General features: G+C 36.9%; 1 protein-coding gene across 4 annotated transcripts in view; it reads right to left on the bottom strand.

Annotated features, from left to right (window-relative positions):
* Positions 1-15,529, bottom strand: part of Disp1 (dispatched RND transporter family member 1) — a 150,309-nt gene that overhangs the window by 107,304 nt on the left and 27,476 nt on the right. For all 4 annotated transcript variants that reach the window (XM_048358153.1, XM_048358150.1, XM_048358151.1 and 1 more), the window contains one exon: positions 3,387-3,482. The gene's annotated coding sequence lies outside the window, so the exon portion shown is untranslated. The remainder of the gene's footprint in view (positions 1-3,386; positions 3,483-15,529) is intronic.

A 15,529-nucleotide genomic window follows, 5' to 3' on the forward strand; every position in this document is an offset into this window, starting at 1 on the left:
GAGCTGACAAATGTGAAAAATGTGCCAGACAAACTCTTCAAGCTACAATTTTTGTAATTAGAAATGCTGAATTCTTTTCAATAGTGCTGCGCATATCTCAGTTACTTTTTTTAAGTAAAAACAAAGCAACTGATTTTCTTACAATTTTATTTTCATTCATCACTTTTTCTTATTGAGGGAAAAAAGACCAGATTGTTTGTATTATTTAAATAATTTATCAGATTCAAGCTTTAAAGAGTAAAAAGCAAGGATATTCATAGAAAGTCAGGTTTTATATGGTACAAAAGTAAAAAATGAAGTTATTAATGAGAATTATTTGTTGACCCAAATTTAATTCATCATCTACTTCACATCAAGCATTGATCAGTCACTGAAATAAATATATAGAACCATAATTATTTATTATTTATTTACTCATCTATTCAAGTACCTAAAGCATACATTTATCAGCTAATGCCAAAGCTTGGGCATTATACTAGGGATACAAAACAATACTGTAGAGAAGTACACTGTTAGCGATGGGAACAAAAATACAGAGAATCTAGGAAGTGGAGTTATGGCTCAAGTGGTAGAATGCCAGACATGATTGAAAAAGCTAAGGGTCAGTGCCCAGGCCCTGAGTTCAAGGCCCAGTACCAACAAACACAGAAAACCTAGAATGAAGGCTAGAGTGCTAGATTGGAACTGCAATAATCAATATGAGTTTTAATTTAGACAAAAAAAATGAGAGAGAGAGACAGCCAGACAGAGATTTCCTCTTAGTCCCTGAACTGAAAGTTCAGTCCATGGTCCTTTGGTCCCAAGTGTTTAAGTAGACACCTAATAAAGGACTAGAAGCAGGGAGCAAGATAAAACCTTCAAAGGGATATCCCTGTGACCTACTTACTGCAACTAGACCCACATCTTAAAGCTTCGAGAACTTTGCAAAACAGTGTCATTAGCTAGAGCCAAAGTATTCAATAATTAGTCCGTAAGGAATATTGCACATTCAAAACAAAGTTCTACACCTCATCACCAAAGTTTCATGGTTATCTCAAAATGCCAAATACATTTAGTCTCTTTCAGAGGTCCCCAAATGATTAACAGTTACAAAATTATTTGAAAAGTACAAATCCAAAATCACTTCTGACATGCAAACTCTAGATGTAAGCCTCTGTAAAATTCAAAACAGGTTACATACTCTCAAGATACAATGGTACAGAGTAAGCATACTCAGTTTAAGAGAAAAGAATAGGGATAGAAAAAGGGGAAAGGTAACAAACGTAAAACCAAAACCCACAAGGGCTAATATTAAATACTATAGCACCATGTCTGGCATCCCAGACATGAGGTTTCATGATATGAGTCCTAAAAGGCTTAGTTAGGTAGCCTTTTCACTGTGGTCTTGCTGATTGCAGCCCACTTGGCCTTTCTCTTGGCCTGGTCCCGTTCATTCTGACTTTTCTTGGCAAACTTTTCATACTCCTAGCATCTCAAATATCCTGAGATCTCCACTGCAACTGAACCTAGACCCTTACAGCTTCATACACAGACTCTTGGGGGGTTGCCTGCAAAGATTCTGGCCCTACCACACACTACCTGGCTTTCCAGGCCTTTCTTTGAAATCTGAGTGTAAGCTTCCAAGACCCCACAATTCTTTTATTGCATAGGCCTACAAACCCTAATTATGTAGACAACAGTAAGGTCTACCACCAGCTCGAGTAGTAGCCAGCCCCCAATTGGACCACAGTTGTAGCAGCCTCTGAGTGTCTGGGCTGCTGAATTAAAACCTTTACACAACATCAATCTTGCAATAGGTAGAATCACATTATTGTTGAGATGCCCTCAAAACATCTTTCCTATTATCTTGCTGCCAAGTATTTAATTTTTTGAATATATTTTATTATCTTTAAATAGTTGTACAAAGGAGTTGTCATTTAACAAAGCAGTTTATGAATACCAAGTATTTAATTTTTAAATGGCATGAATCTCTTTAAGAACAACACTCTAGCAGGCCACCAGTGGTTCACATCTGTAATCCTAGCTACTCAGGAGGCTGAGATCTGAGGATCAAGATTCAAAGCCAGTCCAGGAAGAGAAGTCCCCGTAAGACTTTTCTCTCCAATCAACCAAAAGAGTTCAGGAACAACAACCAGGCCCTGAGTACAAGCCCCACAATCAACAATAACAGCAAAAAGAACCACAGCCTCTATCCGAATTTAAGCAAGTTCCTTTTCTGGCCCAACTGCCTATATTGCAAATCTTTCCACTTTTGTTTTTGCTCCTGAATCTCACTGTAAAGCTGACTAAAGCACGCAACAGTAACCAAGCCACAACTTGTATGCTATATTGTCTTGACATTTCCTCCATCAAATTAATTACTTTATTGCTTTTAAATTTAACTTCACTCACTCAAAGTCTCAGGACACAGACAAAATGCAGACAAATCATTTGTCTGAATTTAACAGAAATTGCCTCTGGCCCAATTCCCAATAGAGTCTTCATTTCCATCTCGACTTTCACAAGCCTGGCCTTTACTGTTGGTGTTCTCATCTTCTGAACTCCAATCAGAATCACTCATTAAGAAATACTGATATTCAGGGCAGGGAATATGGCCTAGTGGCAAGAGAGCTTGCTCGTATACGTGAAGCCCTGGGTTCGATTCCCCAGCACCACATACATAGAAAACGGCCAGAAGTGGCGCTGTGGCTCAAGTGGCAGAGTGCTAGCCTTGAGCAAAAAGAAGCCAAGGACAGTGCTCAGGCCCTGAGTCCAAGCCCAGGACTAGCCAAAGGGAAAAAAAAAAGTTAACTATATCACAGTTGTAACTACTTTCAACGTCCCATGTATATCTGTAGCTTCTATTATTGATGATGTTCTTGTATCACCTTCCTGTGGTTGTACCTACACTATCTCTGTAATCTTATCTGAGTATATTGGAAACCATGTATACTGGTATTAGAACTAGGAAATTGAAAGGGAATACCAAAATCGAGAGACACAGGTTAAAAAAGACAAACAACTACAAAAGCAATACTTGCAAAACTGTTTGGTGTAAGTGACCTGAACACTCCATGGGGGGAAAGGGAAAGGGGGAGGAGGGTGGGGGGTATGAGGGACAAGGTAACAAACAGTACAAGAAATGTATCCAATGCCTAACGTATGAAACTGTAACCTCTCTGTACATAAGTTTGATGATAAAAATTTGAAAAAAAAAAAAAGAAATACTGATATTCAAGCCTTCTCTTGTCTGCTTCCCAAAGGCCTAAGACCCATGTAGTCAGATTCAGTCTCAGCAATAACTCTTCTTCTCTGGTACCAATGTTCTCTGTTTGTTACTTTCATGTAACTATGACCAAAAATAACTGAAAGAACAACTAAAAGAGGAAAGATTCATTTTGGCTCACCATTTCACAGGATTCAGTCCATGGTTTCTTGGCTACAAGTGCTTTGGTAGAACATTATAGCAGCAGGAACATGTAGAAGAGGAGGAGGCTGTTCACCTAATAGAGAACAAGAAGCAGGGAATGAGGAAGGGACTAAGGACCAGGTAACCTTCCAGGCATGCTGCTTGTGACCTATGTCCTCCAAACAGGCCCACATCCTGAAGTTTACAAAACAAAACAAAAATAGTACCATCTTTCCAGGGACCAAGGCATTCAATACATGAACTTATCAGGGATTTTTCATATTCAAACCATAATTCAGAAGAGGTGCCTATTGCAACAGAAGCAGCCAAAAAGGAGAACTATCCCAGATAAAGAGTTTCCTAGAGAGTGGTGGCCATATTCTGGTGACACCTGGCCTTAAGGTAGAGAAGTATGTAGCACAACAGTATTAAATTTCTTATATTTTTCTTTTTATCAAAATAGCATAACAATATAGCTTAAAACTAGCTCCATAGGGCATATAGTAAGTGAAGGAAAGTGAACTCCTCCCTCGCCTGACTGTAGCAATCACTTTCAAGTATTTCTACATAACATGCCCATTAATGCTTTTTTTTATTGTCAAAGTGATGTACAGAGAGGTTACAGTTTCATACGTTAGGCATTGGATACATTTCTTGTACTGTTTGTTACCTCTTTCCTCATTCCCCCCTCCCCCTCTCCCTTCCCCTCTCCCCCCATGAATTGTTCAGTTGGTTTATACCAAACAGTTTTGCAAGTATTGCTTTTGTAGTAGTTTGTCTTTTTATCCTGTGTGTCTCGAGTTTGGTATTCCCTTTCACTTTCCTAGTTCTAATACCAGTAGATAGTTTCCAATGTACTCAAATAAGATACAGTGATAGTGAAGGTACAACCACAGGAAGGGGATACAAGAGGATCATCAGCGATAGAAGCTACGGTTTCACATGGCATGTTGAAAGTAATTACAACAGTGATATAACAGTCATTTCCATAACATGGAGTTCATTTCACTTAGCATCATCTTATGTGTTCATAAGGGCATAGCTATTGGGCTCTTGTGATCCTCTGCTGTGACTAGCCTAAACCTGTGCTAATTATTCCCTATGAGGGAGACCATAGAGTCCATGTTTCTTTGGGTCTGGCTCACTTCACTTAGTATAATTTTTTCCAAGTCCTTCCATTTCCTTACGAATGGGGCAATGTCATTCTTTCTGATAGAGGAATAAAACTCCATTGTGTATATGTACCACACTTTCCTAATCCATTTGTCTACTGAGGGGCATCTGGGTTGGTTCCATATTTTAGCTATAACAAATTGTGCCGCGATGAACATAGTTGTGCTGGTGACTTTAGTGTGCTCTTGTTTGTGGTCTTTTCCCATTAATGCTTTTTAAGTGTTAATACTGACTTCCTGCTACAGGTGATGTAAGTTACAGCATTCTTCCTTCTTCCCCTTTCTCAATATAGTCACATCACAGTTAACTGAATCACTATTTGGTGGTTTACACTATTGGAACCACTAAAATACTACCCCCACTGAGTCATCTAACGTTATGCTATTTCTGTTTAATTAGCTGTCTTGTTTTAAAATTTGCTTGTTTTTCATCTTTGATACAATGAGAATCTATGATGTAATAAGACCAACATATTCCCCAATGTCACAGAATTTAAAAGCTAGATTATACAAGTGACTGGCACCACATTAATTCATTCCAAACTCTTCCTGAAACTCTTCCTATTAATTAAATGTTAGCCAGTGTAGTTGTCCTTTTAATTGAATTTTTTTCTAGAATGCAGTCTTAATTTTACCTCCCAATTCTTCTACTGAATAAATATTTTAAATAACCATAAAATTATATCATCCAGGGCATCAACTGTTTTTTATAAAAATGGCATCCTAAAAAAATTAAAAAAATAAAAAATTTTAAGAAATAGGAAAATTAAATGTACTAAATAAGAAAAAATAAAAATGGCATCCCTTCTCTTCTCGGAGGATTTTAATCGCAGCTTTCTGAAATGTCCTTTGTTTCTACATTGTTTCTTTTCCTTTCAAATTCTCTCCTCATACACATTTTATTTTCTTCTGTGTTATAGACTTTCCTCTAATGTGTGCTTATGTTAAAAGTTTAACAATAAAAAGATGAACTGTGGCTACTCATAGATGGGTAGAAGTCACTGAGTAGTAGATTTCATCATAGATTTAGACAGGCAGTTAGCTCCAATGAATGCCCCCAAAGCACTGCATACAGATCCTCTTCCATTAGCTAGTCTGTTTCCCTAAGAGGTATTATTCCTTTTGGAGAAGGTAGGGTGAGGATACAGAGGAAGTGGTAAGCTTGGTAGCATTCTGTATCTTAACCACAAGAAGTGGGTAGAAAATATCAAAAATAAGTATTCAGACACTAATCTGATCCTGTTAAAATCTAGGTTAGAATTTTTTACTCTGATTTATTATCAGTAGAAGACAAATTTTTAAAATGGCCATAAAGGTCCAATATGATCTTTACTACTTATTCATGCTTGCCTTTGATCTTATCTCCTACCCTATGACCTTATCTCCTACCCTATTCCAATCCCAGTAACCTCTTTGCTTCTCTAGGCCTTCATACCAGTCATTCTCATGACTGAGTACTTTCCCTGCTAATCCCTATAGCTCACTTGCTTTTTCCTCGGCACTGCTCAAATGACCAAAACCTCTACTCAGCACACCCAACCTCCTTAACATGCCTATAAACTCAGCACCAGAAGAAGACAAAGGCAAGAAGATGAAAGTTGAAGACCAATCCAGGCAACATAGACCCTATCTCAAAAAGATATATGAATAAATAAAAAAAGTAAAGTGAATTCATTCTGATCTGGTTTGAATAGAATAACCAGTAACAATATTTTAAACGTTTCCAATATCTTTTCACTAATGATAGCGATTGTAATAAGCATGAAAAATATGTTGGGCTCCAACAATTCACATCTATAATCCCAAACACTCAGGAGACTTAGATCTCAAAGATCAAAGTTCAAAGCCAGGCCAAGCAGAAAAGTTTTCAAGACTCCATCTCAAAAATAACCACAAAAAGCAGGGCTGGAGGTGTGGCTCAAGTGGTAGTGCTGTCAAGCAAGCAAGGAAAGCAAGCCCTGAGTTCAAACCCCAATACCTTTAGAAATTATGATAATCACAGAAAGGTATTTTCCATTTAATTAGACATTCTATTTGACCAAAAAGACAGGTGGTATCAATGGCTTTTTTGTGGTAGGAAACAGCTGCATTTCATGACAAAACTACCAAAATTTAGAAGCAAATTTCTAACATTTTTATTTCTCCTTAATACCCTACTATGAGCCTATGCTCCTCTGTATTATGTCTATCATCAAGCTCACATCTAAACTAGCCCTAAAACAAAGCCTAATTGTGTCTGTGTGGAAAAGGAAAACTACCTCCAGTTGCTGGAATCCCAGACATATTATCACTGACTTCTCATGGGAAAAGGGCAAGTCCTGCCTTTAAGTTCAGAAAAAGAAAATTAAAAACAGTTTGCAGCCATACCTGGATTAGCAATGAATGACAGCAACACAGCCGGGAACTATTAGTTTCATCTGGGCCGGAAGGAATCTCAACAGAGGAATTTTTGGCTGCAGCTCTATTTGCTGAGAATTTTGAAAATTAAACACGGATTCACTAAATGTGGAATGTAACTGTGCAGATCACAGTAACATGAAGGCCTTTGTAGCCAAAAGTTTAGATGAGTCTAATAGAGAAACACAATTTTTTTTAAAGTTTCCAATTTTTCCACTTGAACTTGATTAAAAATAAATGACAGAGATAAGATTCCAAATCTTCTTACCCTGAAGCTGCCAAACTAAATAATTTAGTATCTTTTTGGACAAAAAAATATACTTTTCCCCCAGGATACATTTTCAAAAATATTAAATGTTCTAATTTCACTCTCCTCCTGCAAGCAGCTGCAGTCTTTTTTGAAAGTGGAGAATGATGATCATGCCTTTGCTATAATTGGAGAAAAATTCCAGCCGCATGAAGTAGAAAGTATTCAAATCACATACCCTTATAGCTTATAAATCACTGTGTTCTTTAGATTACACAAAATTAGAGTCAGTCAAAATATCTTCAAGAGCTAGGGAGAAAAAATATTCAGAAATACAGAGGAAGCATATTATGCTACAAAATTAAGACAGACTTCTCTTCAGATTTTAAGAATAAAAAAAGCATTTAGCATCAATATAATATTAATAGTAAAACTCAGAATGACCTGATATAATGAAGATTTGGACTTTGACTCAAAAAGTAGGTGACTCATCTATCTTCTGGCATAGAATGATCATTTCCATGTGCTAACCCTGCAAAGATTAGGGCTCATTATTGATTAAAACACACTGCTTTCTAAATGGTTCCATTTGTTCTTTATTTCTATATATATTCTTTCTAATAAAAATAATACATTTTCCATATAGATAAATTTAAGAACATGATTTTGAGGACTTTCAAATATTAATTGATTGCTTAAAATCCATCATTTCTAATAGGTCTTAGAATTGAAATGTTATCTTTTCCCAACAAGGGTCTCTGTGAAGAGTGGGGATTGGATTGAGAGTGGAAATGAACAACAGGAGGGCCCAGGTATAAAAGATCTTCACTGTTCCTTGTCTACAAGACAAAACTTTTAAGACTTGGTACCCAAACACTATAACTCCAGGAGGTCCTCCAAGGAAGACATAAAAATTGTTTCCAAGTTCCTTGTATCTACTACAAGCTCCCTAGTTGAATGGGCAGACACTTCTCTCTCCACAGCAACCCCAATTGTACTCCTCTGAAGAACCCCTTACTTCCCCAGACTGTCCCACTTCCCCAAGACATAAAAAAGTGGGGTTTCAAAAAATTATTCTCCATCTTTTGCATGGATTGCCACATGCTTTTTTCCCCCCACAAATTTTGTTTCTAGGTACATAAGCATTTGGTCTACAAAAGTTACTTCTTTTCTGATCAGCCGAAAATCATGATCTCCCATCAAATTCTCTATTAAACCACAGGGAAAGAATTAATAGACTAAATGGAGGTCTGTATTTTTTTCTACCAAGTAACAACTTGTAAGCAGTATTCTAAAGCAAAACTTATTCTCCTTAGACTATTTATTCCTTCATTGTACTTACTACTTACAACTTGTGCAGGAATGCATGTGGCATCCATACATACATTCTTTTTGTTTTGTTTTGTTTTGCAAAGGCCAAGATCTCTGATGCTGTATTCACTATTGTGCAACAAAAGCCCAACACATGCCAGCACTCAAGTTCATTTTTGTTAAATATATATATGCTAATGTATCATGTATGCTCTATGTATTAACCCAGTTTTGATCACCAATGGCTTAAAGGGGGAGAAGAAATGCATGGTGTTGGTGTTTGTTCATTTGGTTTGATTACTACCTAGTATAGCCAAGGCTTTTGAAAAGGCAGATTTCTTTCTGAGGTCAGAAGTATCTGTGCAAAGATGAAAGCAGCACTATTTTCAAAGGAATGGTTTCCCCCTCTGCCCTCTTACAAATGATAAGATGTATGAAAAATGTCTTACTTGGTTATCTCTGTTTTCTGAAGGAATGCTAAATTTTTCAGGCTGACACAATGATTCATGTGAATGATGATTTTAGTTAGAAAAACAACTTTGGTTCTTTGGCCAACTAGAAAAAATATATATACTGGAAGTTTACATGACTATTTTATTACAGTTGGCATACTTGCCTTCAGAGACTAAAAAGAAACCCCAAATACTGTCAATCTAGTTTTTTTTTTATCCTAGTGAGTTTATAACTAATTCCAAGCATTCTTTTTTTTCAATTGGACAATTAGCTTCTAAACTATTGAATGTTTTGGTTCCAAGTTGGCTTAGTTTTTCTCAGAGAAATAGAAAAGGGAAAAACAAAAGTAAACTGAGACCTATTTACCTTGTTTGAAATTGAGTTGCCCATTTGTTATGAATATTTGAAATTGAGAAAAATAAACCTTTAAGGAATAAGCACTGCTATCTCTTCAAAACTGAAAAAATTTAAAACAATGCTGTTGCATGAAGACAGTAAGGCACACTTATCACATTAGCTGGGGATGGCGCTCCTTTATAATACTATATTGTGAATCCCATGTACACTCTTAAGTAAAGGATACATGGAGCACCTTTTTGTGGACAAAGAGGCTCTCTCATTCCAATGAGGCAAATGTAAAGAGGAAAACAAATTATCCAAGAGTAATTATAAAGCAATGGTTCTCGGCGGGGGAGGGTGTTTGTTTTTTGCAGTACAAAGGTTTGAACCCAGGACCTAATGCTTGTTAGGCAGGTACTCTACCACTAATATTTGTCACACCAGTTACTTTTTTAGATAGGGCATGAACCACAATCTGCTTATTTTAGGCTTCCCAACACAGCTAAGATGAGAAATGTATGCTGGCACACCCAGCTATCAGTTCACAAAAAAGTCTCACAAATGCCAGGATCTGCCAGGATCCTTCTGATCTCAGACTTCCAAGTAGCTAGGATTACAGGTATAAGCCAGCAGCACCCAGATGAAGCAATGTTCTTAACTTCCTTTTGAAATCTTCTAAAATAGTGTAAGAAACTTTTAGGAATCTCTCCCTTAAAAAATGCATATGCATAAAGTTTTATGTACAATTTCAGAGGTTCTGAGGCCTTCTGAAAGACATTCAAAGATCTCAGGTTAGGAGTTCCAAGACAGAGTTCCAAGAGTTAGGAGTTCCAAGACAGGCCTCTGAAAGAAAGAAGAGGTATGGCCCCTGGGCCTGTCAGATGGAAGAACAGGAATTGGAGGAGGGGAAATTTCCAAAGATAAGGAAAACATGGGGTAAACTGGGGGAAACAGTGTTTAGATAGAATGGGAGAGGGTGGGGGAGAACATATGGAACCTTAGAACAATAAAAATCTAGGATGGCTGGATTTGAAAACTGAGAGGGGAAAAAAATTAAGTAGAAGGAAAAGAAAGATGGAGGAAAAGTATCTATAAGAAGAGAACACCTGCTTATGATGACCTTTACAGCCAGCCTGGATTGAGTATTTCTCTGGTGCTAGTAACATGCCAAGAATTTTTCTTGTACTTCAATTGGCCTCAATTGCACAGAAACCCTATGAAGCCTACCTTATACATTTCACAGCTCAAGAAACCCAGGTCGAGACACATTAAGAATACTGTTCAATAAACTAGCATGTGACAAAGTTAGGATTTAATAAGACCAGCCACCCAATCTTTATGAGCCATCCATATAATCTACCTTTCTAACACTGAAAGACATCTCTAGGCTTCTCATATCTGTCTTCTTGCTGAAGACAAGTCTCTAATAATGCAAGTGTCATTAGAATATATGTCTCAGTAGACAGTGACAGACTCTAAATTGCACTCTCAAATAAGATCTAAAATTGTCATGACTTTTATTCCAACTAAAATGGTACTTTTATAATTAGAATTTTAAGTTTTAAAAAGCCAGTGATTTCACTTGGAATATTTATGTGCATTAAAAATTATCAAAACAATACTCAGAAGTATGTTAATCTACTAACACCTACAAAGTACTAAGGTGCTGGAGTTCCACATCTCTGTCACAATACATGTCTGTCAGGTTGGCCAGATGTTTTGTTTTTGTTATTTTTAACAATACTGTTTTACTAAAAACTGCCTTCACAATTTGTGGGTACATTTTGTAGCTACACTGATCCTGAAAGGTTTACATTATACAGATTTGGTCTATTGCATCTCAGTATGGTACTCATTTAAAGGGCCTTTTAAGTATGAATACCAGCTTTACAAGCAACTGTTCGCAGAGTTTCAGTAATTGGAATTTTTCACATGGATAACGGGGAACAAACAGAATGTGTACTTCAAAGCTGACAGTGTGTTTCTCTTTTATAAGCAAGTGGTTGATATCATCTTGTCATAGGTGTGGAACCAATATAAAACAGATGGGCTTAAATGCATTAATTTCATCTTATAAAATAAAAATTAATTACCTGACTTTTGTCATAGTACTAGTAGATGCACTAAGAGAAAATGATACTAGAACCAAATGCTGAAATTATTACCATGCTGTATTCACACAACCAGCATTTACAATTAAGTGTGGATGGTACAGAGTTAATAACTTTAAAAATGGAAAATATACAAAAGAAACAATCCAAAGTGTGATGTGACCTTTTTTGTGGTTGTTATTATACAGGATTTGGAGATCTATAGAGCAGGGTGGAGGGACAGGGACTACAAATAAGTACTTTGGGAAATAATTCATGAAAGCATAAAAACACTTAAAATGTTCTCCTTACCCCATCCTATGTCTAACAAAGGCCTGTGTGAATATATACAGCTGTGACTTAAGTTTCCACATTAATATATAATAACTGAGTACCATGGTGTGTGTGCACCCACATATATAATAGTCCTTTGCACAATGTTTGTATTTTTCTATATGTCTATTTTTCCAACCACATTTTGAACTACTTAAAGCAGATATATCATATTCTATCATCAGTATCTGGCATAGCTGCTAAATTAAATAATATGTAGTAAGTCAACTCTACCCCCTCATAGAGCTAAAACACCTACAATTTTAAGCAATTGAACTTTATCGAATTGTGTCACACTTGAAACATAAGTGATCTGTACATAAAAAAATATGAACTACTGCCATTACATAGCAATAAAATGTAAAATCAGGATCCTCTCAGATTTTCATATAGAATTAGAATTCCATATTTTCATATGGAATTATGGTCATGCCCAGCTCTATATATAACTTCTTGCCATTCATTTAATAGTGACTTGTTGGTTTGTAGTTCTAATTTACTCTCTTAGTGTTTTAAAAGTTGATTCTACAGTGAAATGGCAATAATAGCTATGGGTTGACTACATGGCTGGCATTGGTAATCATTATATGTACTATCTAGTGGATAGATTTTTGTTTCTAAATATCATACTCACCTAAAATTAGATTCTATAGCAAAATAGCCAGGGCAATACTGGATGAACTAAATATCTTATTATGACAAAATACAAGAAAGTATGTAAACAACATGAAGACGCATCAAAATCTCATTCTAAGATGGGTGCCAGTAGCTCATGCCTTTAATCCTAGTTACTAAGAAGGCTGAGATCTGAGGATTGAAGTTTGAAGTCAGCTCCAATTCACTATCAAAAAGCTGGAAGTGGAGCTGTAGCTCAAGTGGTAGAGCACAAGCCTTGAGCACAAAAGCTCCAGGACAGCCAACCAAAAACAAACAAACAAACCTCGTTTTTCCTGGTCATGTGTGAAAAAATTTGAGACTCAAAACAAAGAAAGACAATGTGGAAAGATATGTGTATATTGAGACAAAGAACAATACAATGAGAGAAGAGGGGCAGGAAAAGACAGAGAGTAGCAATTTTTTTTTTTAACTATTGTAAAGGTGATACACAGAGAGGGGTTACAATTACATAAATCAGATAATGAGTACATTTCTTTTTGAACAATGTCACCCACTCCCTCATTTTCTCCCCGTCAATTATTTTTTAAGAGGTCTTTCTTTTATGGCACATAGTAGCTATACTACAAAATGTAAATAACATTGTAAATCATAAGACTTATAATGGACACTATGGAACAACACATAGTATTACAGAAAGTTAACGAAAACAATGTTTGCACTAAAACTCTGGCTATGGCCCAACATACAAGCCACTGAACAGGGACTGAATGCCCTGCTATCACAAAAACTCAGCAACTTGAAAATCGCAGTCTTCCACTGATAACTCTTCTTAATTTTATTCCCGCTCTTAATTTTATTACCACCAGACATACTATTTCACGGAAACATGTGCCTTAGTCTCTTCTTTACTTCTACATCCTTGTTCACACCCATCCAATATACACTGTCTCTAAATTCCATCACCTACTCTTGGATCATGATGAGCTTACCTTCTCACTGCAACCTCCAGACTGCTGCATAAATCTCCCCAAACAAAAATGCCCATGGGTTTCTACTAACTGCACAGAGATACACACACATACACACACACACACACACACACACACACACACACACACATATTCTGGCCATATCAACTCAGTACTTGCTAGGCAAGTACCACTTGAACGGTGACTCCAGTCATGGCTCAAGGCCCAGGACCTTGGGTTGAGACCATGATTCCATCACCTACTCTCGGGTCATGATGAGCTTACCTTCTCACTGCAACCTCCAGACTGCTGCACAAATCTCCCCAAACAAAAATGCCCATGGGTTTCTACTAACTGCACAGAGATACACACACACACACACACACACACACACACACACACACACACACACACACACTCTCTCTGGCCATATAAACTCAGTACTTGTTAGGCAAGTACCACTTGAACGGTGACTCCAGTCATGGCTCAAGGCCCAGGACCTTGGGTTGAGACCATGATTCCATCACCTACTCTCGGGTCATGATGAGCTTACCTTCTCACTGCAACCTCCAGACTGCTGCACAAATCTCCCCAAACAAAAATGCCCATGGGTTTCTACTAACTGCACAGAGATACACACACACACACACACACACACACACACACACACACACACACACACACACACACACACACTCTCTGGCCATATAAACTCAGTACTTGTTAGGCAAGTACCACTTGAACGGTGACTCCAGTCATGGCTCAAGGCCCAGGACCTTGGGTTGAGACCATGATCTTCCCTCCTAGAACTTCCTGTGTAGCTGGAATAACAGGCAAATACCACCGAAACCAGCTTATTGACCAAAATGAGGTCTTACTAACTTTTTGCCTAGGCTTCAACTACAATCCTTCTGATGTCTATTCCTGAAAAGCTGAATTTAGAGCCATGAGCTACTGTGCTTGACCTTTAGAATATATTCTGTAAAGCTCTATGTCTTTAATAGAACATCTGCTATTTCAGAAGCAGGCATTTGAAGACATTTTAATTTGTTTCATTTAATATATAGTAGTTTGAAGAATATTTTTATTTTATGAGCCATGGACTGTCACTGTTATCACTGAAACAATATCTAGCCCAATTTGTCTACCTTATTTTTCTTCTCCCTAATGAATATCTACTGTTTGCTTTATATAAAAACTTATGCAGGCTAGTATAAGCAGAAAAATTTTAAAGGCACTATCCTCTCAAGACCAGTAGAACCAGCAAGGTGCTGGTGGTACCTACCTGAAATTTGGCTACTCAAGAATGTAAGGTCCAGAAGATCTCAGTTTGAAGCCAGTCAAGGCAGAAAAGTCCATGATATTCCATCTTGTAAACTACTAGCAAAGAGCAACTCTGGAAGGTATGGTTTAAGTGGAAGAGTGTCAGCTAAGCAAGTAAGCCAAGCAAACATGAGGTTTTGAGTTCAAACCACAGTACAAAAAAAAAAAAAAAGCTCAAGAAAAGAACAGGAAAAAAGCTGGGCATTGGTGGCTCACCTCTGTAATCCTAGCTACTCATCAAGAGGCTGAGATCTGAGGATCATGGTTCAAAGCCAGCCTTGGGCAGAAAAGCCCATGAAACTCTTATCCACTACTCAGAAAAGGCCAGAAGTGGTGCTGTCATTCAAGTGGTAGAGTGCTAGCCTTGAGCACAACTAAGCTCAGGTAGAGTGCACAGGCCCTGAGATCAAGCTGCAGGATTGGCACCAGGAAAAAAAAAAAAAGAAGAAGAAAAAAGGAAAAAAATACTACTGCAATGTTTTCTTTTTTAAATCACTGAAACCTATTAGGATCAAATGACATTTTATTAGAAAAATTTTAAGTGTGAACCTAGAAAACAAAAACAAAATAATTAATAAGCCAAACAAAACAAGGGATAAACAAGTTAATAAACTTAACAATGCATTTTATCTTTGCACTGATTTTTCCAAAATTAAAAGTAAATTGCTAGCAGACTAGTATTTAAAATGTTTTCTACAAAGTGCTATAATTAAATGAAAAAAAATTTAAATGTTCCTCAAGTCCCTGCTTTTGAAATAGCAGATGTTCCACAAGATATTGAAAAGTTGCTAAAAATTCAAGTCTATGAACTATTCTACATATTTCAGCATGTCAAATGGTAAATACATTTCCAAATACTATACTCTAAAACAGATTGTCACTCAATTATT

Source organism: Perognathus longimembris, chromosome 11, assembly GCF_023159225.1.
Source record: "Perognathus longimembris pacificus isolate PPM17 chromosome 11, ASM2315922v1, whole genome shotgun sequence".
Classification (NCBI taxonomy): Eukaryota; Metazoa; Chordata; class Mammalia; order Rodentia; family Heteromyidae; genus Perognathus; species Perognathus longimembris.